General features: G+C 39.6%; 1 long non-coding RNA gene across 15 annotated transcripts in view; it reads left to right on the top strand.

The window, feature by feature from the left end:
- The window catches only part of LOC133041115 (uncharacterized), a 117,326-nt gene that overhangs the window by 43,616 nt on the left and 46,929 nt on the right, over positions 1 to 26,781 (top strand). The gene's annotated exons all lie outside the window — the stretch shown is intronic.

Consider the following 26,781-nt stretch of genomic DNA (forward strand, 5'->3'; position numbering starts at 1 on the left):
TTATTTATTTATTTTTGGCTATGCTAGGTCTTTCTTGCTTTTCGTGGGCTTTCTCTATTTGCAACAAGTAGGGGCTACTCTTCATTGGGGTGTGCAGGCTTCTCATTGAAGTGGCTTCTCTTGTTTCAGAGCACAGGCTCTAGGGCCCATGGGCTTCAGTAGTTGTAGCCCATGGCCTTTAGAACACAGACTCAGTACTTGTGGTGCACGGGCTTAGTTGCTCTGCTGCATGTGGAAATCTTTCCGAACAAAGAATCAAACCCGTGTCCCCTGCATTGGCAGGCAGATTCTTATGCATTGTGGCACCAGGGAAGTCCTTTATTCTTTGGTTTTTGATTTAGAGATTTTCTTTAGGTGTAAATTCCCAAAGCCACCTCTATGCCTCATTAAATGATTATTTTTTTTAACCTTCTGTTTTCATCTCTTTTACTTCCTTGAAATCCATCTATAATTATTTTTAAAGAAAACAATAAATGGCCTGAGTCTCCAGTTATTTTAGGTTCTTCAACACTTTCTTACAGCAGTCTTGATTCTGTCTTAAAGCTTTAAAAGTAGCCCAATCAATGTGGCACATTTGTGAAGGTTAATGTAAAATAAATTATTTTAGAACATAAATGACTTTTTCCTCTAATATCCTTACAGAGGAAAACAATCCTTGTTTTGAGTGCTTTGAGTAACTAAAATACTAAAAACCCTATGAGGTTCTTTGGTAAAGGGAACAAGAGTGCAGAATATACCTAAGTGTGTACAGTGTTGGTTTTCTCCAGCTTAGTAAAAGATTGCAAAACAGTCTTTAGCAAACCTAGAAATGAAAACTGTGATTTTATAAGCATGAGAACTTGAGTCATGTTTCTTTAATGCCATATTATTCAGTTATACCTTCAAAAAAAAAAAAAAAAAGACCTTCCTTTTAAGACAAGCCAGACCTGCCAAACCAACATATCATCTTGGAGCAATTAATGGTTTTAGGGTTTCCCCTTCTGGAATCCTATTTCCAGTTGACAGATTTTGAAGGTTCCCCAAGGGTAACCATTTAGTAGATGTCATGTAGCTTTTAATGTGGGGCTTGCAAAAAGCAAATGATCACTTTGTTAGAACCTGGGGACTTGACTTTACTTGGCTTTACTTTGTGCACCCCAGAGTTAGCGTCTACAATAGCTGGGGACATGTAAAAACCAGGTTCTCCTCTTCACATCCTGGTTCTGTCATTGGCTAGATAGCTATGTGATCTCAAGTTGACTCCCAGTACCTTGGGTTTTGCTTCTGTAGGAGGGGAATAGCAACAGTGTCTTTCTCATAAAGTTGTTGTGAAATAATCTATGGAAAGCACATGGCAGGGTGCCTGGTCCACAATAAACACCCAATAAATGTTAGATTTTATCCATCCCAATAGTGGTGAAATTGAAGGTGACTGATATTGAATTCAGTTCTTTTATATCACCTTAATAGAATTATTTGATGTTCACACTGTAATTTGTGGCTTCATGGCACTAGAGATCTCAAGGGTTTTTGGTATTTTTAGTTACTCAAAGCACAAAAGATTATTTTTCTCTATAGGGACATTGGAGGTAAAAAATCACTTTATATTGTAGAATAGCTTTCTACACCTTTACAAATGTGCTAGATTGATTTGGTTACATTATAAGACTTTTAGAAAGAATTGAGAGAGTAAATGGACAGTTTTTGATATCTAGCCTTAACAGCCAGGAGACTTGGTTAGTGAGATGTGTTAACGGAGACTCGGGTCTCCAAGAGGCTGAGAGAGTGTGATGGCAAAGGACGTGGACTCTGGACTGGGAGGGGCTAGAGGTGCCTGGATCAAGGGGAGGGGATGGGTCCTGTGATTCCCTAACTGTGTTCTCTCAAATTGTTAACTGTTTTAGTAGGTATGACCCACAAAAAAATGATTCCATAGTCAAACAAGTTTAGAAAGTCCTGGTCAAAAGTGGTTAAATGGCAAGAAATTCCTATCCCTAAACACCAATTTGTAAACTGGGTAGGCCAGCATCAAGAAAAAGGACAATTCAGGCCCATTTTAATTCACTCAATATGCAAAAATCTAAATTTACAAATCAGATCTGTCAAGGTGAAATACACAGACTGTTTCAAAAATAGCCTTCTTGATGTCTTGGGCTTACTGCATTCTGACCAGCCCGTCAATACAGACCCCTATATTAGGGAATCATTCACACTACAGAATGATTCTCCATTTTCACAGATGGTTTCACCACAAAGTTTCTCCAATAATTACCCCTCTTGGTAATTAATATCTGATCTGATCTTCAGAAGTTAGTTTACAATTAATTCTAAGGAGCCATCAAGTGCCCAGAACCTGCTTCTGCATTTATTCTTATGCTGCATGTGACCTTATGGTAATTCTAAGGTGAGCTGGTAGAAGTCTGCTATAGTAAAACCTGGAGTTTTAATTTTTGTATTCTATCAAATATCTTCATTTTCTTTAAAAAAAATTGGGGGTCTTGGGGATGGGATAGCTAAAGAAAGGAGATGGCTTAGTTAGGTTTGAAAGGTTGTGAAAATGTTGTTTTAAATGAAGAAAGGGATTGCATGACTATTCTCATTTTTAGAAAGTTAATATTCTCCAGAATAGGATAACACAACATAATGATCATGATTAGCTTAAGTCAAAGATAGAGTTCTTTTATTAGCACTCATGTGTTTCCCTGAATCACTTCAAATGGATACCCCTATTATTGCATTATAACATTTAATTTTTCTTAACAGAATTATGAAATTACTTAAAAGACCAGGTAAAACAACGTTTCTCAAATTACAGGTCGTGATCCATCAGTAAGTAGGAAAATTAATAAAATGAGTCATCATATTTTATGCAAATAGAAAAATAAACAGAAAATATCAGCATGCATCACACTTTGAAAGGGTAGGTTTTGTTTCATATATATACTTATATATGTATATAAATAGCATATAAGCATATCATGCATGTGAGTGCAGAATCAAATATTTTAAATATATTTCTTACTGTGGAATGCAAACAAAAAGTTTGAGAACTCTTAAGATAGAGAGTATTCAAAATGACAAGTAAAAAAAGACCATGTTATTCTATACAGTAAATATGATTTTAAATGCTAAATTATTATAAAAGCAATATCCTTAGACTTAGCAAATTTACAGTTCTAATAAACAAAAGAGGCATTCAGGCAAAATATATTCATATACGTGTATGTATATGAGCATACAAACACTTATCTATAAATAGCATTTTTTAAACTTTTAAATATATTTTAAACCTTTAGAATATAGTTAGAAATATAGCTTCCCATCCTATGAATAACCATTGTCAATAATGTAAAATCAAGGGTGCAGTTATGCTTATGTTTTAACAGTGTTCACTCACTCATATACTAAGCAAAACGGTATGAAAAAATTCGTGTGTAGTTGCTACTTTTTAGTTTAGAATTTATAGCCTATTTAGCACCTACCCTCTCATTAACCTGGACTATGGTAGATGGTCTGTGTGATGCAGCTGGACTCCAGAAAGAAATTCTGAAACTTCATTTAATGGTTGAGATGAGCCAATCTTACGCCTCATCTTAATGATTTTTTTTTTTTTAATCCTTGATTGCTCTCTGATCTGAATCAGTCTTGCTGAACATTGTTGCACCGCTTTGCCCATTTTTCATCATGGACCACATAGGCTACCCGGGGAACTCTTGGGACTAAAAACATTCCAGACATTCCTTAACACAATGTTCCTCAAAAGGTTGGTTTCTTAGGATCCGGCTGGAGCCCTGCCTGCCTGGTTCACAGAGACCACTGCATTAGCCTTTCATTAGCAGCCGGCCAAACAGCGGCAGCTGCCTCTCTGCTCTGAAAGGCTTGCTTCACTCAACTGGGAGTCCATCAAAGTAGCTTTCAGAGGGGTAAATGAGGACACTGCAATTCTCATTGAAGAAGAATCAATCAGTGGGGCCGAGTTTCTAGCACCACAGTGAAGCTACACATAGATTGTGTATCTTGGTATGATGTGTGTTTTCTTTGGAAAGAGGCATTTAAATGAAGTTTCCTATAACAAAAACTTGACCTCCCCCAATTCTGGGAGTCTCAAAGTTACTTTGAACAAATTCAAGAAATAAAAATTCTACCCTGGAACCTTATTAGCTGCCTTTTTGAGAAAAATAATTACAGGATACACCATTTGCCTCCTTTTCTCTATTAATATTTCCAAATCTGCCTTCCTCCCTCCCTTCATCTTTCCTCTTGCACCTCAAATACTTCCTTTGAGGTTCTATATTCTCTTTTTAGACCAGAACACCTTGATATCAAACATTTCAAGGTTGAAGATTTTTAAGAAGGAGAGCACAAAACCCAAGAAACTGTTTTCATGTAGAGCTGGGTTCCTTCATGTTCTTTCTGGGCTCTTCCCTGCTAACCTCCAAGGTTTACTTTGCCTAGAATCCTCCTTACCTTCTTCTTCCTAATTCAGCCCCCTCTTTGTTTTCATATTCCTTGATAAACACAGTCAAACTCAGCATCTTTTTCCAAAACCCTAGTACAAGATCTTAAATATGAGTTCTTGGCTAGGTGTTACAGCCTGTGATCACACATCTGGATCTGTGTGATCTGACCAGAGGAGTCTGTCCTCAGGCCCTCTTCTTTCTCAGTGACCCATGAGACCCTGCACAAGTTACAGCTGCTCTATATTTGGCCTGTGACCGACTTCCAACGAAATGTGACTCAGCGCCAGGGGCTCATCACAGAGCGAGGTGATTAAGAAGCTAAGCGATCATTTCACACTCCACATGTACAGTATGAGAGCTGGGAGGAAAGCTCTTAGCTTAGAGGATGAGCATTTTTCTCTCCCAATCTCTTCCTCTTGTAGCTGGGGGCTGGGGCTCACGGAAAGTGTTGTTAAGATGAGAGTAAGGTGGGCAGTGCCTTTTCTGTAGCACGTATAGGATATGTACATTTCCACATCTTTTGTTGCCTTGTTAGTCACTTTTCTGGTGACATTTAACCAGAGGCGCTTTGACTTTGGTATCTGTGGCAGAATTTTCTTGCTTTTTTTCTTAAATTTGAAGTGTAGTTGCTGTATATTATTATTTAAGTTACAGGTATACAATACAGTGATTCACAATTTTAAAGGTTATACTTCATTTATAGTTATTATAAAACATTGAATGTATTCTCTGAGCTGTACAATATATCCTTCTAGTTTATTTTATACCTAATAGTTTGTACCTCTTACTCTCATACCCCTACCTTGCCCCTCCCCTCTTCTCTCTCCTCACTGGTCACCACTAGTTTGTTGTCAGTATTTGTGAGTCTGCTGCTTTTTTTGTTATATTCATTGGTTTGTTGTATTTTTTAGATTCCACACACAAATGATATCATACAGTGTTTGTCTTTGACTTATTTCACTTAGCATAATGTATGGCAAAATTTTTAAATGCCAACTTTGAAATAGAGAAACTCACCTAAACCAGTCCTGTAAAATGTCATCACCTAAAAATACCCCTAGTGCATTATTGGGAGCAGGAAATGAAGCAGAGATAGCAAGTTTACACTGACTTTTAAAAGAGTCACTATGGAGTGTTTATAAGGATCCCACAGATGACTAAAATTAGCTTATTTTGCACAGCATTAGCCACTGCTGACTCAAGATGGTGATACAAGCAGTGTTGAGCTGTGAGCTCACCAGGAAACTCATTCCCTAAAATTATTCTCTGGCAGAGAAATACCCCGAGTTCACATCAATGGATGGAAGATGAGGTATAAATAGAAACTTGTTATGCCATCACTCAGAAGCTATGTTTTCCAGATCTCTGTTTCTTGAAAATGTAAAAGCCTCCTGATCAGTCTCAGTGTGATGTGTGTGCGTGTGTGTGCTTGTGTGTGCGTGTAGAACATCCTTTGTATTGTATTGTATGCAATACAATAATTGGAAAACAGGCTAAGTGATCTGGCAAGGATCATCCAGCAACTCACTGACACTGAAAAGTGAGTTTGGGGATCCTGTAAAGGTCTTATGAGCTGATATGTGTAAATGATCAATTAATTCAAAACATGTTCATATAGGTGTAGGCTGTGTAGGTGTGTGTGCTGTTTCTCTGTTAGGAAAAACAGGTTTTTTTATTTAGTTGACTCTTGAACAACATGGGGGTTAGTGGTGTTGATCTTCCTCACATTCAAAAATCCACATATAACTTACAGTCAGATATGAAGATGATACCAGTCTAATGGCAAAAAGTGAAGAAACCCTAAAGAGCCTCTTGATGAGGGTGAAAGAGGAGAGTGAAAAAGCTGGCTTGAAACTCAACATTAAAAAAACTACAATCATGGCATTTGGCATCATTTCATGGCAAATAGATGGGGAAAAAGTGGAAGCAGTGATAGATTTTATCTCCTTGGGCTCCAAAGTCACTGAGGACAGTGGCTGCTGCCATGAAATTAAAAGACACTTACTCCTTGGAAGGAAAACTATGACAAATCTAGACAGTGCATTAAAAAGCAGAGATATCACTTTGCCAACAAAGATCTTTCTAGTCAAAGCTATGATTTTTCCAGTAGTCATGTACAGATGTGAGAGTTGGACCATAAAGAAGGCTGAACACCAAAGAATTGATGCTTTCAAACTGCGGTGTTAGAGAAGACTCTTGAGAGTCCCCTGGACTGCAAGGAGATCAAACCAGTCAATCCTAAAGGAAATCAACCTTGAATATTCACTGGAAGGACTAATGCTGAAGATGAAGCTCAAATACTTTGGCCACCTGATGCGAAGATGACCCTCTTCACATCAGGCTCATGGTTTTCCAGCCCCTGATGCTGGGAAAGATTGAACACAAAAGGAGAAAGGGGTAGCAGATGATGAGATGGTTAGATAGCATCACAGACTCAATGGGAATGAATTGAGCAAACTTCAGGAGATAGTCGAGGAAAGAGAAGACTGGCGTGCTATAGTCCATGGGGTCACAACGAGTCAGACACAACTTAGCGACTGAACAACAACAACAAACTCATAGTCAACTGTCTATATCTGAGATTCTCCTGTATTCTTGGTTTCAACCAACTGCAGATCGTGCAGTACTATAGTATTTATGATTGCAAAAAAAATTCACATATAAGTGGACCTTTACAGTACAAACCCATTGTTCAAAGGTCATCTGTATTTAAAGGTCAGTTTATCAGAATAAAGCTGCATCCACACTCTACTCAAGTTACTGCTTTGGTTGATTCACTAAGGTTATCAATTCCATAAAGTAAGAAATCATACAAAGCAACCACTTAATGAAATGGACTAATCAACCCAGTGAAAAAGTGGCTACAGCTCTGTACCAGCCAATAATCTGTTATGTTCTCTCTTCATAGCTGATATTATATTCCTTTTCACACAGATTTTCTATAGCATTCATTTCAGGACACAGCACATCTTCTTCAGCATGTGCCAGAGTCATTTGGTTCTGAATCGTTCTATTTCTCTGTAGGTGCCCATTCCCTGCCACTGATAACTTTCCCCCATCTGTTTAATTCATTTTCTGGCATATTAAGCACTGGGATTATTTCTTTAGTGACAAAGCCCTCAAACTATGCATCACTGATTTTCTATTTTTGAAGCCCTGGAATTTTCCTTGTTGGGACACTGAGTGCTTTATTTCTAATTAGGCTTTCCTTCTTACTCATATTTGGCTTTGCTTTATCAATAAATTACACAACCAATAATTAGGAACAGGATTCCAGCATGTGCTGCAAACATGATTCCCAGTGAAGAGCGGGAAAGAAGGGACTTTCAGAGGGAGATGGAATTTGGATTGCAATGCAGGCAAGATGACTCTAGGCTTGACAATGTTCATTGTTCAAGAAATTGTTCATTTTTAAACAACAGCTGGACTCTGACTCATGTAGAAACCATCCCCTTTTATTGGCTATTTTCTTTAAAATAGCCTTTATATTTTGTGGCAGCTTAGGAAAAACCATTGGATGTTCTGCTGTAAAGCTAGGACAGAGCAAAATGCTCCAGAAGTGAAGCATCCTCTAAGATTCTGTTCTAATATCTCTACCTCTATGAAATCTTTCCTGATCTTCCCACTGGGAACCTTGCCTGCATCCTATCAACTCCCACAGCACTTTGAGATAATCCAGGTAAGGTAATTAGTCAAGAGCCTGGTGTAAAGCAAGCCCTGATTTTTACTGTCCCTGCCTCTTGGTAGTATGTATCACATTCTGCTGGAGGGCATCATCTTATCCTCAGCAGTTACTTATACTTTGCAGGTACTTCTAAGTACGTATTAATATATTGTCAGCCCATTTCAGGTAATTTGGACCCTCAGGCTTGACATTCAGTAGACACTCAATAAGTTCAGGGCTCATGAATGTTCAATGAATTGATATAAACCAAAAAATCCACCACCAAAGTTCAGCCTTTGTGTTCACGGAGTTAACTATAGAATCCTGTTAGTGCCAAAGACATTAAACAACAACTTTATTCCTGAGCCCAGTTCCTATAAATGACCTGCCGGTTATTTAAATAATTGACCAACAAGTTTTATCCACACATCTAATATGCAGAGTAAAATAATTATGACTAATACTTATTGGGCATTTGCTTTGTTCTGATCACTTTACATGCACTCACTTATTCTCACTGCCATCTATTCTAAAGACAAGGCACTGAGGCACAATTATATGAAATCCTTTGCCCCAGGTCAGACTTTTACCAAATACTGCATTAAGCCAGAACTGAGCTGGAGTTGCAGACAAGTTATAGTTTGTTGGTTTATATTGCCCTGCTTTGTGCAAAATGCTAAACCAAGAGCAAATGCCGGAAGCAGTCCAGCCAAGGTGCTGTTGCCCAGAGGCTTTATGTCTCTCTCAAATATACTTGAGCTCTCCACTTTCCTTTTTGTTGAAGGTGCCTCGGGTAGAGAGGGAGAGGAGGTCCACAAAAGCTGTTAGTTGGCTTGTGAGCACAGAAAATGTTTACTTCAAGACTCAGACTCTGTATCTTTGTGTCTGCTCTGCTCCATCAGTAAGCACTAGCCTGCCACACCTATTCCCACTTTCCTTCTCAGACTGATCTCTCCCTGCTCTTCTCTTAGCTTTGAATTTTCCACTTCCATACCCTCCTTCAATTGTCTGGGCCTTACAGGTTAATCAAGATATAACTTAGATTTGACACCTCTTGCTGGAAGCCCTCCCTGACCATCCCAGACAGGTGTCAGATCCCTGCAACTCCCCATGTATCCTCCTATCCTGGCTTATCATTCTACATTGTAATTCTTGGTTTAATTATCTCTGCTTCTAGACTGTGACCTCATCAAGGGTGGAGACCCTGTCTTGTTCCCTGGTTTCTGGAGATCCCAGTGTCAATTCTGGGCACATAGGTGCCTCATCAATATTTGCTGAAAGAACAAATAGGTGACTAAATCAAACATTTCCTTGTAAGTTTATTTCATTCTGAAAGCATTACATAAACCAATTACAGGAAAGCTATACATTCACACTCAGATGCCTGAGATTGGCTCGTAAGACACAGTTATGAATAACAGGCTAGAGACATCATTTCTTTGTCCCTATGTATCAGAGAGAAAATATCCTGCTGTTATCCAACCCAAGACCATAGGTGTAAATAATCTTTGATGAGTAAAGAAAAGCAAGCCTGAAAAATTTGTGGCTGGAAAAAAATGTTTCAAGCAGCATTTTATTTTCCCCGTCTGTGGGCTAGTTGTATAAATTATGTGTGAGACAAATTAGTGATATAGAGATTCAGTGGTAATTACTTATTCTTAAATGTTTGGTTAACCACGCCTCTTAATCCCACATACAGTAGCTTAGCACAGAATTAAATTCTACCCTTTAGGCAGGATTAGCATTTGCAGTTTTGTGATTCTGTAGTTTAAATGTTTTTATCCCAATATTTATACTTTTCCATTTAGAATAAATGTACTGAGTGTGTGTGTGTAGGAAATATAAATAGCATGGGATTTTTATGATTCAACTCATTATCCTTATTGGTTTGTGGATTAATTTTTATAGATATTGATTTTTAAAATTACTTATCTCTAATTAGTTATAGGAACATAGGAAGAATTGCTAGGCCACTTTCTCTTCTAATAAATATAGTATCTTCTCTTTGCCAATAAGCCAAATCTTTACTTGGGAAAAATATTTCCTTCAACCTTTACTCTCAAAATGCAGAGACTTCAAGAGACAGTGTTGTTTGACATAATCAGGGAGACAATTTTCCCCTGCTGCCACATATAGCAGGAAAAGGGGAGGGGAGGAGGCATTGGTCTAATTAACTGGGAACTCTGTAGACTCCATATTAGTGGTAATACTAATTTATTCATTCAACACGCATTAATGTTCACTGTGTGCCTAGAATGTTCTGAAAGCTGCTATTTTCTGACAGTATAAAAAGAACCAAAGCATGGTCTCTGTCATGCCTTTCTCTTAAGAAACTTACACTGAAATAGGAGACAGTTGTATAAACAGCTGCCATCAAACAAGACAAGTCTCAGGTGGGAGTCTGTACAAGGTGCAGCATGGCTTTAAGAGAAGAACTTAAGCTGGCTGGGGAAGTCAGAGACGTCGGTTCACAGGGGAGCAAGCACCTGACCTGAGACGTGCTGGAGCAGGAGTTTGCCAGACGGCAGAGCTGGTGACTGAGTGATGGGGGAAGCTGCTGTGGACACGGGGCTGAAAAAAGTGGGTCCTTGGGATCTATTGGTCTTTATTATCGGTGACACGTGGCCTGTCACAACTCTCAGAGACACAGTAGTGCAAGGCTGGCTCCCTGGGGAAGACTTTAAGCTTGGTGAGGAACTGTTAAGTTTGGCCTAGAGAAGGAGAGAGAGAGAGAGTGTTGGTTTCCTCTGGCCACCTGTGGGGAGGCCACAGGAAGCTGCCTCGGTGTTGTCAGGCTGAGGAACTGAGGCAGCAGGACCTGCTCTGCGAACCACGAGATCTGGACTGACTCAAGTGTCCAGTGTGTGGTCGTGGCCACCTACATCAGTTGAGTACAGCTTAGGTTGAGCCTTTCACACAAATTAATTTGAAGGCAGAAAGATGAATTTAGTCCAACATTAGAATATTTTGATGGCATCGTATGTGTGTGGTCAGTCGCTTCTGTCGTGTCCAACTCTTTCTTGGTGACCCCACGAACCATAGCCCACCAGGCTCCTCAGTCCATGGGATTTCTTAGGTAGGAATACTGGCATGGGTAGCCATTTCCTTCTTTAGGGGATTTTCCTGACCCGGGGATGGAACCCACATCTCTTGCACATCTCCTGCATTGCAGGCAGATTCTTTACCACTGAGCCACTGGAGCAGCCCTTGATGGCATTAGGTGGGATATTTTCAAAATAGGATTTTTTGGGGGAAGAGGATATTTGTGTGTGTTAATCTATTAAATAAAGGTGTTTAACCCTGGAGAAATGGTAACCCCTTCCAGTACTCTTGCCTGGAAAATCCTATGGACAGAGGAGCCTCATAGGCTCCACAGGGTCGCAAAGAGTCAGACACGACTGAGTGACTTCACTTAATTTCAAGTAATTCCAACACTTCCAACAGAGAACCAACTGAGGCTCCTTCATGGTTCTCCATTAGTATTTCCCCTTTTTCTTGAAAAGCAGTACATAAATACCTTCCTTATTCTTTATCTAAAGTAAAAATTGGAGACAGCAAAACTATAAAGAAGAAAGTGATTGTTATAGTTAATATAAATCTGTGATGTCAGGTCTATTCTTCCAGTGGCCTAAATTTTCTATTTAATTATATATTGACATTTTTCTGTGCTTATATCCATCTAAGTACTTAAGTCTGTTCCATGGCTCTTCAGAATTTCAGAAAGGAAATCCTGCTTCAACCACCCTCATCTACTACTGTCCGCTGTGTTCTGTTGATAAGGTCTCTTTGTGCCAAGAGTGTCCATTTTGCTATCTGAATTGTTTCCTCTTAGAAATCCATGAATTTCCTTTCCTCCTTCAGAATCTGGCTCAAAACTAAATCTCTCTGATCAGTTTAATCCCTACTGCAGTTGCTTCTTTGTTTCTTGACAGCGTTTATGAATTATTAAACTTGCATACAACTTTCTGTTTCAGCCTTCTTAAACATTTTAATGTACATATTTTGGGTCTACATGCAGGACCAGCAAGGGGACTCTAGGAGCTAAGGGATCCATCAACTAACATCCAGCAAGGGAACAGAGATCTCAGTCTTATAACCATGCGGAACTTAAGGAGCAAGGAAAGAGATTCCTTCCTGGAGTCTGAAAGAAGGACCCTAGCATTGCCAATGCATTGGTTTTGGTCCAGTGAGACCCATACCAGACCTATCAAACTATGAGATAATAAATTTGAGTTGTTTTATACCTCTAAAATTGTGGTAATCTGTTATCGTGGCAGCAATAGAAAACATGTATAAGCAACTGCAACAAGAAAGTTGTAGTGGAATGGGAACTCAAACTCAGGTGATCCAACTCCAGGATATCTGTACAGCCAAGTCACCTTTTATTAGCCAGCTCATGTTGATGGGCATTTAGACTGCTTTCAGTGTATGGTATTTCAGACAATGGGACAGTAGCTTTCCTTATGTCTATATCTTTATATGCTTTAGTTAGAATTTTTACAGGAAAATTTCCTAGAAGTGAAATAACCCTAGTTATTGTGAAATAACCTAGTTATAAGTGAAATGACCCCTAGAAGTGGGTCAGAGGAGAATCATATCAAGTATTTTTTTTTATAAATACTGCCAAACTGCCTTGCAAAATGTTCCCAATGAAGCTCTTAGACTAGAACTGAAATCAGCAGGAAAAGAATTAAGAAAAAGTATGGATGGATATGGCTCATTGGTGACAATTTCAGCAAAGCAAAGAACTGAAATGATCAAGTAACTGCAAGTGCCTTTCTCCTTCGTTTTAACTGGAGGCCTTGCAGACATCTGTTCCAGGAGATTTCCTCTGGCTTTAACTTTTCTCTATGCATTGTGGACAGATTCATTTTGTGCTTTTACTTCTGAGTCTTGCTTTTTGGCCTTTGCGGCAATAGTGACTGACAAAATAAATAGCCTTTTCAGTAAGGATCTCTTGTGCTAACACATCCATTCTAAAATTCTCTATTACTTCAACTGAAGCTAGATTTTTCCCATGTGCACAATAGGTACTTTAAAATACTAATAGCATTTCATTAATTTTGAGTGATAGTCTTCCCAGCAGGCCCCCTGGAACTCAACTTATGGAAGAAATCATTGGTTAAAGAAAATTAACATCGCAGCCAGCTCAAGTGCACAGGCTCTGTGACTAGCTGGCATTTTATTGGAGTCACCAAAGCAGGCCCCGTAAGATTTAATGGCCAGTTCCTCACATGACCCTACATCAAAACCACCTCTTCACATTAAGGAATCCAGGCTCCAAAAGACAAGGAATCTTTCTTGCTGAAAACAACTTTTACTTTCCTTGGGCATCTTACTCCACTTTTTTGTCTGGAAAGTGGTCTCCTTCACTTCCAGCTTGCACTAATGCTTTTGTTGTGCTTGTAGATTTGATAGCATCCTCTTTATTTCCCAGACTCTTTCTTTGTTCTAGAACTTTATTTCTACTGCTTTGGAGATTTTGGCTTTCTCCTTATGCTGTGATTTTTCTTATTTAGAGTTATGAAACCTTTGACTCAACTGTTCTCCTTATTTTCTCTTTTTTGCTCAACTGCTAAATCCTGGGACCTTGTAATAAACATCTTCATGGCTGTGACATGGAAAGATGTCTAACTAATGATGTTTGTTTACTTTTTTGTTTATTTTTGCTTCATTTTGCTTAGGAAAACAGGCTGGAAATTTTGATTAAATTGTATTATAATGAATTATTATATGTATTATAATGAATAATAGCACCTCCTATTTATTGAATAGGCTCCCCTAATAGCTTAGATGGTAAAGAATCTGCCTGCAATGGAGGAGATTGGGTTCGATCCCTGGGTTGGGAACATTTATCCTGTACCTGATACTATTCATTTTTTTTTTAAAAAATGCTTCAGCTTAAAGTCTTCAGGGCCTTTGTGAGGTAAGTGCTAGTTATCCCCATTCTACTGTTGAGGAAATCAAGGCTTTAAGAAGTTAGACAGTCTGTTCCAGTCTGTGTAATAGTAAATGATAAAGCTGTGGTTGAAACACAAGCTTGTTTAACCAGTCTGTACCCTTAACCACTATACCAGAATGTTCTTTGGCATTTCAAAATCTTGTAAGCAATACTTCCAAGAACATTTTTAACAGAAAAAAATTAAACACAGTGTTACTTAGTTGTGGTGAAGTAGAAAGAACACTGGGATAGGAGTCAAAGGAGGTCTCGCTCAGTCGTGTCCGACTCTTTGCGACCCTGTGGAAGGTAGCCTACCAGGCTCCACTGTCCGTGGGATTTTCCAGGCAAGAATACTGGAGTGGGCTGCCATTTCCTTCTCCAGAGAGGGAGTCTCAACTGTGTCCTTAACTAGCTGAGCAAGTTCCCAGGCAAATCGGTTCACCAACCCCTCCCTTATCCTTTATTCCCCCATCTGTAAAAATGCCAATCTTCTAGCATTCTTTAAAAAAAAAAAAAGAAAAACTTGATTTCCTCTTCTTTAATTTTTCCTATACTAAGATAGTTGAAATCTGCCACTCCTATATCATTTGTGACAGTTAAGGCTGGTATCAAATGAGTCAGTTGGCACAGGGCTACTTGTCCTGAAAAAGGAAGAAAAAAGCAATGATTAACTGACACCACCTCCTCCCCCGGCAGAGAGCAAGCTAAGCATAATGACTCAAGTTCAAAGCCTAGAAAATCTTGGCGGAAATGGGGTGGATATATTCTTCTGCCTCTAATTTTCTCTGTGTATATTCATCTTTGACCATAGAAATCTGAATGAATGTATGGCTCATCATTTAATCATCATCTCAAATTTGCTCAAGCCATTATGTAGCAATAATGCTCCAAATTGTCTTTGTCCAGTCGGAAACGTGACTGTATTTGGAGATGCGTCCTTTAAAGAGGTAATTAAGATAAAACGAGGTCATGTTGGTGGGTCCTGACCCAATATGACTGGTGTCCTTATAAGAGAAATTAGGACACAGAAACACAGATGGAAAGATGGCTATGTGAGGTCACAGGGAGAAGCAAACCAAGAAGAGAGATCTCAAGAGAAAACAAACCTGCTTGGTCTTGGACTTCTAGACTCCAGGACTGTGAGAAAATAAATTTCTGTTGCTTAAGCCAACAAATCTTTGGTCCTTTGTTATGGCAGCCCTCAAAAATTAATACACCATGTTTTAAATACAGGGTCGTTTTTAGCTTTTTGTTTTTTGTTTTTTTTTTTATTACTTCTCAGAAGATCTTTACCTCCATTTTTAATTTTCTTTCTTCCTTTGAGCTAAATTTTCTTGCCCTAATAAGTCATACTGTGGTGTCAAACTTCATCCATGTACTGGAGTACAGGAATTTCATAGATGTTAACAGTGTTTGAAGAACACCCAATGTTAGTGAATCTTGACTGGTACTTTGAATATAGCTTACATTTCTATATCTATGTAAAATCCTAGTTTTGTCACTGCCTCATCTGTGGGTGTAAGTTCTTAAATAATTTAATTTTATAGCTAATAAAATAAAACACTGAGCCATATAAAATTGATGTCTCGTCCCTTACATACACTATGAATTTTTCTTCTTTTTCTTACTTCCTATCTTGATAACATGGCCACAGCAGTCCCTCTCATCCAGGTTCATGTTTTCAAGCTAAAAACATAGGAAGTCATTCTTGACCTTTTCCTTGTCTCATATAGCCATCTCATTACTCAGTTCTGTTCATTCTCCTTTTAATACAATTATCTAATAGAAAAAGACTTGCAATATTAATCTATAATATTAAATTTGAATTACAAATATCAATTTGGACTAATGACTTAAAAATATCAATATGGACTAATATATTAAACATATCTACCTATCTATTCTGGCTTCATCCACTGAAAGAACATAAAAGCTATGATATCCCCTTCCCAATAAGCACATCCAGAATCCAGATTTTGGTTTCAATTCATCATTACCTACTAAAAGAATAGTGGTCTTTGGAAAAATAGCTGATTCTAGGTGTTGAGCAGGAAACCACGAGGTAAGTTTAGGATATCTTGTGTCAGAAACCAAAGAAGTGCTCAGTGATTTATAGGGGCATGTTAGAAGGACCCAAGAATTAGTTTGAAAGGGTTCCCACTAGAAAAAGTTTGAACAATTTGAAGTATAATTGATTGTAAAACATTGAATACATAAAAGTCTATTAGTTCACAGTCATACTCAAAAAAGTGATGGAAAGGAGGAAAAACTCATTTAGACCATTAGAGATGACTGCTCAATAAATCCTTATTCTGAAATTAATAATAAAAAGGAAAGAACTAAACATTTACCTTGCCTTTTTATGGGGAGTTGTATATCATACTATTAATAGTTGATGAGGGAAAATTCATATTCAGAAAAAAATGACAAAAATAGGAGTGAAACTATTTTAAAGTCACTATTTTGCAACCCCCAATGAAGTAATTGATTCAGGCAAGGATCACCAGTGATGAAAGATTATTGTGGAATGGGATAGTCACACAGTGACAAAACATCCCCACACAGATTACTGACTAACTGTGAAGAGCAAAGGGAAGAGACCTGGTGGTAGTCCTCACTTTGACCAAGGGATGATACAAAAGCATTAATAATATGGGATGCTCTTACATTATGTTCCTGTTGATGTGATGCAGATGAAATTCACAGAGTTGTTTATGAACTGTTCTTGCCAAAGATGTTCAACCTAAATCTAATTAAGCCTTTAGACTTAGCTTCAAGTATATAGGAGTTACAGAGAATCAAAGAACAATAAAATTATTAATCCAAGGGAACATACAGAGGAATCCCAAATGTGAAATATTTTATAGATGACTTTTTTAGATTCTTTCAAAAGTCAATATCATCAGTGGAGAAAGAGTAGGCAAGAACTGATCTAGATTAAAAGAGACTAAAGAGATATGACAACCAAATACAGTATACAAAACTTGGTTGACTCTTGACTTGATTTAAAAAAGCTAAAAAACCACTTTGAGAACAACTGGAGAAAATTTGAATATGAGCTATATGTTAAAAGCTCCGTTGGTGGCTCAGATGGTAAAGAATCTGCCCTGCAATGCAGGAGACCCAGGTTACATTCCTGGGTCAGGAAGATCCCCTGGAGAAGAGAATGGCAACCCACTCCAGTATTCTTGCCTGGAGAATTCCATGGACAGAAGAGCTGGGTGGGCTATAGCTCATAGGGCTGCAAAGAGTCAGACGCAACTGAGCAACTAACACTTTGACTTTCTATATATTAAATATGACATATGATATTAAGATACTAATATTAACTTTTTTTAGATGTGATAATGAATGTGGTGATATATTAATAGAAGAAAATTCTTATTTTCAGGAGATGTGTATTTGGGTGATTGGGGACCAAGATCCCTCACTCAAGGGGGCAGTATTACTCAGGATCAGTTGAATGAAGGCCCAGTGTTGCTAAATCTTTGTGTTTGACTGTAAGTCAAAAACAAAAGTTTATATACAAATTCTCATTTTAAAAACTGACCAGTAAGTTTCTTTAAAACACTGCAGGCTGAAAAAAACTGTGGGCTATAGTGCTCACTCTTTCGTACTGACCTCTGTGTCATTCTTTCTTCTCTCTTCTTGTTCTAGAATACTTTCTCCATCCTTTTCCTGTTGAAATCCTGTGGGTCTTTCAAAACCTAACAAGCAAGACCATTCACCTTTGCAAACTCCCGTAGGCAAAACTAGCACTCTCTCTCTGCTGTGTCTGGCTGTTTATACAAACCTTCATCCAGGATGTGTAATGGAATGACATATTTGGTTGTCTGTCTCCTTCCACTTAGTTCTGAACCCTCAGGATTAAGAGCCATAGTTTACTCATTGTGGTCTCCCCCATACTGCTCACACCATCTGGTATAAAGTCAACACTTGAAGGACATCTGTTGATTGAGTTGTAGCCTATTAAAAGTAATGCTACAGAAAAATTTAGGATATGACTTCTGTGGCATCCAGTTGGCAATGTACTTAAGAATGTCTATGAATAAGTAAAAGAAAATTTCCTATTATTATATTCCAAGCAAGGTTGTGTTTTGGGCTCATTTGTCTATTATAGGAAGTCAGGTAAACAAGTTTAGTTTTAAAAAGAAAAGAATTATCTCAATAGGATTATTTCTGACCTTTTAATGCAAGAGAATGATTAATAGAGAATTGTTTCAAGGATGGATTTTCTAGGACAGTCTTGGCCAAGATCAGGCCAAGGATTTAGGCTGCTTCATAACCTGCAAGTGCTCTAAACCTACTTGAACCTATAAATAAGAACTGAATGGTGGAGTGTGTGCTCAATCAAGTCACCTTCCTCCTTTTGGGACATCAGTACCCATAAGCAACTCTCTCCTTGTCATTTTCATGCATTTCTTTTCTGTAGTGCTTCCTTCCTGCCTTTCTTTCTTCATTCCTTTCAAAATTCAGCTTAAAACTAAATTCTCCCAAGGAGTCTCTGATAAATGCCACACACCTTTATTGTTCCTCTATACTGTCTTCTCCATTAATCTGTGTGTTTTTTGTTTTTGTTTTTGTTTTTTGCTAGGTGTGGTCTATTCCTCTGTAGGCTATATAATTAGGATGATTGTGTTATTAAGAATAAGATAGTAAGAATCATTTGGAGGGATCCTGCAGCTTGCTGGACCTCAGTTCCCTGGCCAGGGACTGAAACCCCAGAATCCTAACAATGAGGCCATCATGAAACTCCTACAAACTAATTCCTACCATCAGGCAACTAGGAAACACTGGTCTTATCCTTATGCCTGCTAAGTTGCTTCAGTTGTGTCCAACTCTTTGCGACCCCATGGACTGTAGCCTGCCAGGCTCCTCTGTCCATGGGATTCTCCAGGCAAGAATACTGGAGTGGGTTGCCATGCCCTCCTCCAGGGGATCTCCCCAACCCAGGGGTTGAGCCCGTGTTTCTTATGTCTCCTGCATTGGCAGGAGTGTTCTTTACCACTGGTGCCACTTGGGAAGCTTGGATTTGGTATTAGACTGATTAGAATTGAGGCTGGGCTCTAGAAGTTGTTAGCTGTGTGAAGCATTAGACAAGTTACTGTGTTCACAGATGTGGATTTTTAAATCTAGGTAAATACTATTGTAGGGTTGTTCTAGGGAATTAAATGATTCATTGGAGCATTAATACAGTCTAAGTTCTCAGTGAATGTTGAAAATTATGTTTACATTTGCTTGTCACTTTCTTGATCATGTTACTGTGATTCAAGGTTTGGGTGGTGGGTTTCTTTGGATTTTCTGTAACACTGGTGATTCAGGGTAGAGTGACCCATAAGATTTTACCCTAGCTATGTTGAGAACCTGTTAACCTCTGGAAAATTTTTCTTGCCTCAACAAGATATCCCCTGCCTTTTTTTTATCCTCTTTAATTTTATCTGTTACCTCCATTAAATTATAAAAAGATCTTTGAAGTCAGTGACCCAGTCGTACACTTTGTTACACATCGATCCAGTACCTTGTGTAGTGGGCTATCAGCAGAGGGCATTATCTAATAGAACACACATTTATTTCATACAGCTATAGAACCATCATTTCTTGTTTAGGTTACAACAGTCCTAATGAATCTTGGAGTCTTACACTATTGCTCACCTACAGTCCAGTCTCTACACAGCAGCCACTGTGATCTTTTAAAAATATAATCATGGGAGAAGGCGAGGGTGGGATGTTTCGAGAGAACAGCATCGAAACATGTATATTATCAAGGGTGAAACAGATCACCAGCCCAGGTTAGATGCATGAAACAAGTGCTCAGGCCTGGTGCACTGGGAAGACCCAGAGGGATCGGGTAGAGAGGGAGGTGGGAGGGGGGATCGGGATGGGGAATACATGTAAATCCATGGCTGATTCATGTCAATGTGTGACAAAAACCACTACAATATTGTAAAGTAATTAGCCTCCAACTAATAAAAAATAAATGAAAAAAAAAAAAAAAAACTAGATAGATAGCTTTGTATTTCATTGGGTTGGAAGTGATAATTGAAACATTACTTTGGATGAAATAAATTATTTCTGTTAGGAAAAATATATATATATAATCACAGACTGTCATTTCCTTTTGAAATCTCCCAATTCTCCCCACGGTATTTAAAATAAAATAAAAACTTACCATAATTTTGTAAGCCCTACCTGATCTGGGCTGGGTCTGTCTGACCTCATCTCCTGTCATTCACTTCCTGGATCATTACATTCCCGTAACTTTGCTGTTTCTCCTGCCTGGGTTTTTTCCCCCCTAGATCTTCCCATCATTAAGCCCAGATGTCATCTTCTCAAAGACCTTCCTTCCCCTCCCTGTTCAAAGTTTTCCTCCCATCAGTTTCTATCCCATTAGCCTGCTTTATTTAACTCTGATCCTTTACCCACTGTCTGATATTGTACTTACCAGTCACTGATGTTAGCTTGCTTGTTTATTGGAAGCTCCATGAGAGCAGGCATCTTGCCCATCTTGTATCCCAGCACTGGGGATAGAACATGACCCACTGCATGTGCTGCGTATATATTTGTCAACCTGATAAATGTGAGTTACAGATAGAGTAAAGAACATCTATAGACTCTAGTAGATTTCAACACTTTTCTAAAGTGGAAGACTTCTAAAAAGTCTTCCCTGGTGGCTCAGACAGTGAAGAATCTGTCTTCAATTCAGGAGACCTGAGTTCAATCCCTGGGTTGGGAAGATCCCCTGGAGAAGGAAATGGCAACCCACTCCAGTATTCTTGCCTGGAGAATCCCATGGACGGAGGAGCCTGGCAGATTACAGTCCATGGGGTCGCAAAGAGTCGGACATTACTGAGCAACTTCACTTTCACGTCAAAGAAAATATTTGGTTTTAAATAATTAATTTGTATGTTTGTCCAGTTCTTTTCACTCATTTCTTGATGATTAATAAGACTCTATACACATAGAAAGTTATTAGCAAATACTTGGAAATTTAAAGAATCCTTGTTCAACAAAAACTACCACCAGGGGGAACTCCATCTTCTGACCAGTAGCTGTGGACAGGGAAAATCTGGCTGGAGGAGAAGCAGAGCTGACCCCAGGGGACAAGGGCAGGTGAGAGATGCTGAGCACAGCTCCTCTGGAGTTCCCTACTGCTCCGGAGAGAGAGCGGTAGGAAGCAGAAGACGCAGGGTCGTCACCGAAGCACTCAGAGGAGACGCAGGGAGAGCGGGCTCATTAATGCCTTCCAGGGCTACAGGCCAGAGGCCTGGCCTGGAGCAACCCTGGGCCAGTGGCTGCAGCACCGCAGAAGGGCTGGCAGCGACGGTGGTACCACAGGAACACCATCTCAGGGAGGTGCGGACCTGGGACGCAGCCTTCCATGAGGGGCAGGCTGTAAGGGGCTTGGGAAGGAGGCAATGACCGAGAGATTACGCTTTTATAATTTTACTTTTTTTAAACTTTTTAAAAACCAATATCATAAAACAGTTACTGATACATTCAGTTACACTAACATTATATGGTTTCAATTCAGTAATTTTCCATCAACAAATATTTTTTCTACCTACTCCAGTGCCCTCTGTTTTCCTTCAGATGAGACAAAGAGGGCTTGGCAGAAATTACTCATTAGGTTGTAACCATTCTTCTTTCTCCTTAAAATTGCTATGCATTTATAGAATTTATTGATTCCTTTAATACTTCAATTTTTATGCCACTTTATATACAGCACCTGATTATGGAGAAAAGGAAAAGCAAAGCACAAATAAGGAAGGATATATGATATCTTTAACAATCTATTTTCTGATTCCCTGTGGATACCAGTCAACCCGGATCTCACACATGTTTCACTCTTGACTGTAGGTGTGCAGAAAGACTTACTGGTCTCATGCATTTTATGTGTATGTTGTTGATTCCTGGGTTTTGACTCCTCTAAATAAACACAGCAAGACTCATTTACAAGGGTACATATGCCTCTATTCAACCAGAAGAAAATCCATAGCTAGATGTAGAAAAACAATGATGTTAAAAAAACTCTAACTTCACGTTGTATTAGGCTGAGATTTTCTGAGGTAAAGTTCTTTAAAGTTAGAAGGGTTCCTGAAAAGTTTGCAGTGGATGTGGAAAGCGCATTAAGTACTGCTCCAGGAAACATTATATAGATGAAATGCTTTAATCTACTAGCATAAATGCTTTCTTAATTCTTTCCCAGTGGTCTTTTGGAATGTGTTTTATTTGCTCTTGACTAAAGTCTGGATGCCAAGATGCAGGAAATATATTCCTTACAGAGCAGGTGTCTGTTTAATCCCCAGGTATGATCATATAAGCCAGCTTAGCTAGAGATGGCCTGGTGGGAGCCTATAAAATGTTTATACTGTAACTGCAGGTCCCATAATAGGTCTAGAGTAGTTAGGTTGCTGCTACACTGCTCCGTCCCCCCAAAACAAGAACTCCTAAAGGGGCTTCCCTAGTGGCTCAGTTGGTAAAGAATCTGTCTGCAATTCAGGAGGCCTGGGTTTGATCCCTGGGCTGGGAAGATCCCCTGGAAAAGAAAATAGCAACCTACTCCAGTACTTTGCATGGGGAATTTCATGGACAGAGGAGCCGGGCAAGCTACAGTCCATGGGATCACAGAGTTGGACAAGACTGTGTGACATTCACTTTCACTTTCAAAGGGTGCCATGTGTAGGCCAGTAAGAAACCCCAGTAAGACAGGTGCTAGAGCAGTTGTGAGGAGATACCCCACTCCCAAGGGCAAAGGAGAAGGCCCAGCAAGATGGTAGGAGGGGCGAATTCATGCTTAGAATCAAACCCCATTTCTGCCAGAGATGCTCAGAGGCTCAAACAAACCTTGTGCACACCCGGACCCAGGGTCCCCACAGAGACTGAGACAGAACAGTGTTTGAGCATCTCATGTGGAGGTATGGGTCAGCAGTGGCCTGCCACAGGGACAGAGGCTCTGGGTGCAGCAGACTTGGGTATGGCATAAGCCCTCTTGGAGGAGGTCTCCATTAACCACACCATAGAGCTGCCAGGCCTTACACAGAACTGGGGAAACAGACTCTTGGAGGGCACAAACAGAACCTTGTGTGCACTGGGACCCAGGAGCAGTGACCCCACAAGAGACTGACCCAGACTTACCTGTGAGTGTCCAGGAGTCTCTGGCAGAGGCGTGGGTCAGCGGTGGCCTGCTGCAGGGTTGGGGGCAGTGAGTGTAGCAGTACATGCATGGGATGTTTTGAAGGAGGTCACCATTATCTTCATTACCTCACCATAGTTTGGCCCAAGGTAAATAGCAGGGAGGGAACACAGCTCCATCCTTCAACAGAAAATTGGATTAAATTTACTCAGCATGGCCCCGCCCATCAGAACAAGACCCAGTTTCCCCTTCAGTCAGTCTCTCCCATCAGGAAGCTTTCATAAGCCTCTTACCCTTCTCCATCAGAGGGGAGACAGACTGAAAACCACAGTCACAGAAAACTAACCAATCTAATCACTTGGACCACAGCCTTGTCTAACTCGATGAAACTATGAACCCTGCCATGTAGGGCCATCCAAGACAGACAGGTCATGGTGGAGAGTTCTGACAAAATGTGGTCCACTGGAGAAGGGAATGGCAAACCACTTCAGTATTTTTGCCTTGAGAACCCCATGAACAGTATGAAAAAGCAAAAAGGTATGACACTGAAAGATGAACTCCCCAGGTCAGTAGGTGCCCAATATGCTACTGGAGATCAGTGAGAAATAACGCCAGAAAGAATGAAGAGATGAAGCCAAAGCAAAAACAACACCCAGCTGTGGATGTGATTGGTGATGGAAGTAAAGTCCGATGCTGTAAAGAGCAATATTGCATAGGAACCTGGAATGTTAGGTCCATGAATCAAGGAAAGTTGGAAGTGGTCGAACAGGAGATGGCAAGAGTGAACATCGACATTTTAGGAATCCGTGAACTAAAATGGACTGGAATGGGTGAATTTAACTCAGATGACCATTATATCTACTACTGTGGGCAAGAATCCCTTAGAAGAAATGGAGTAGCCATCATAGTCAACAAAAAGAGTCTGAAATGCAGTACTTGGATGCAATCCCCAAAATGACAGAATGGTCTCTGTTTGTTTCCAAGGCAAACCATTCAATATCACAGTAATTCAAGTCTATGTTCCAAACCGTAATGCTGAAGAAGCTGACGTTGAACAGTTTTATGACGACCAACAAGATCTTCTAGAATTAACACCCCAAAAAGATTTCCTTTTCATTATAGGGGACTGGAATGCAAAAGTAGGAAGCCAAGAAACACCTGGAGTAACAGGCAAATTTGGCCTGTTACAGAATGAAGCAGGGCAAAATCTAATAGAGTTTTGCCAACAGAATACACTGGTCATAGCAAACAGCCTCTTCCAACAACACAAGAGAAGACTCTACACATGCACATCACCAGATGGTCAACACTGAAATCAGACTGATTATATTCTTTGCAGCCAAACATGGAGGAGCTCTGTACAGTCGGCAAAAACAAGACCAGGAGCTGACTGTGGCTCAGATCATGAACTCCTTATTGCCAAGTTCAGACTTAAATTGAAGAAAGTAGGGAAAATCACTAGACCATTCAGATATGACCTAAATCAAATCCCTTATGACTATACAGTGAAAGTGATAAATAGATTTAAGAAACTAGATCTGATAGACAGAGTGCCTGATGAACTATGGACAGAAGTTCGTGACACTGTATAGGAGACAGGGATCAAGACCATCCCCAAGAAAAAGACATGCAAAAAAAGCAAAATGGCTGTCTGAGGAGGCCTTACAAATAGCTGTGAAAAGAAGAAAAGCAAAAGGCAAGGGAGAAAAGGAAAGATATACCCATTTGAATGCAGAGTTCCAAAGAATAGCAAGGAGAGATAAGAAAGCCTTACTGAGTGATCAGTGCAAAGAGGTAGAAGAAAACATAGAATTGGAAAGACTAGAGATCTCTTCAAGAAAATTAGAGATACCAAGGGAACTTTTCATGCAAAGATGGGTTAGATAAAGGATAGAAATGGTATGGAACTAACAGAAGCAGAAGATATTAAGAAGAGGTGACAAGAATACACAGAAGAACTGTACAAAAAAGATCTTCATGACCCAGATAATCACAATGGTGTGATCACTCACCTAGAGCCAGATATCCTGGAATGTGAAGTCAAGTGGGCCTTAGAAAGCATCACTATGAATAAAGCTAGTGGAGGTGATGGAATTCCCATTGAGCTATTTCAAATCCTAAAAGATGATGCCGTGAAAGTGCTGCACTCAATATGCCAGCAAATTTGGAAAACTCAGCAATGGCCACAGGACTGGAAAAGGTCAGTCCCAAAGAAAGACAATGCCAAAGAATGCACAGACTACTGCACAATTGCACTCATCTCACATGCTAGTAAAATAATGCTCAAAATTCTCCAAGCCAGACTTCAACAATATGTGAACCATGAACTTCCAGATATTTAAGCTGGTTTTAGAAAAGGCAGAGGAACTAGAGATCAAATTGCCAACCTCTGTTGGATCATCGAAAAAGCAAGAGAGTTCCAGAAAAACACCTATTTCTGCTTCATTGACTATGCCAAAGCCTTTGACTGTGGATCACAACAAACTGTGGAAAATTCTGAAAGAGATGGGAATACCAGACCACCTGACCCGCCTCCTGAGAAATCTGTATGCAGGTTAGGAAGCAACAGTTAGAACTGGACATCGACCAACAGACTGGTTCCAAATAAGAAAAGGAGTACGTCAAGGCTGTATATTGTCATCCTGCTTATTTAACTTCTATGCAGAGTACATCATGAGAAATGCTGGACTGAATGAAGCACAAGCTGGAATCAAGATTGCCGGGAGAAATATCAATAACCTCAGATATGCAGATGACACCACCCTTGTGGCAGAAAGTGAAGAAAAACTAAAGACCCTCTTGATGAAGGTGAAAGAGGAGAGTGAAAAGTTGGCTTAAAGCTCAGCATTCAGAAAACTAAGATCATGGCATTTGGTCCCATCACTTCATGGCAAATAGATGAGGAAACAGTGGAAACAGTAGCAGACTTCATTTTTTTGGACTCTAAAATCTCTGTAGATGGTGGCTGCAGCCATGAAATTAAAAGATGCTTACTCCTTAGAAGGAAAGTTATGACCAACCTAGATAGCATATTAAAAAGCAGAAACATTACTTTGCCAACAAAAGTCTGTCTAGTCAAACAATGGTTTTTCCAGTAGTCATGTATGGCTGTGAGAGTTGGACCATAAAAAAAACTGAGCACCGAAGAACTGATACTTTTGAACTGTGGTGTTGGAGAAGACTCTTGAGAGTCCCTTGGACTGCAAGGAGATCCAACCAGTCCATCCTAAAGAAAATCAGTCCTGAATATTCATTGTAAGGACTGATGCTGAAGCTGAAACTCCAATACTTTGACCACCTGATGCAAAAAATTGACTCATTTGCAAAGTCCCTGCTGCTGCGAAGGATTGAAGGTGGGAGGAGAAGGGGACAACAGAGGATGAGATGGTTGGATGGCATCTCTGACTCAATGGATATGAGTTTAGGTAAACTCCGGAGTTATTGATAGACAGGGAGGCCTGGTGTGCTGCATCCCATGGGTTTGCAAAGAATTGGACACGACTGAGTGACTGAACTGAACTGAACTGAAATGTAGGCCTAGCAGTATAAAAACTAAGAGACAAATCCATATTCTCACCATTTTCTTTGTCTAATTACTCAACTA

This window comes from Dama dama, chromosome 20 (assembly GCF_033118175.1).
Source record: "Dama dama isolate Ldn47 chromosome 20, ASM3311817v1, whole genome shotgun sequence".
In the NCBI taxonomy this organism is placed as follows: domain Eukaryota; kingdom Metazoa; phylum Chordata; class Mammalia; order Artiodactyla; family Cervidae; genus Dama; species Dama dama.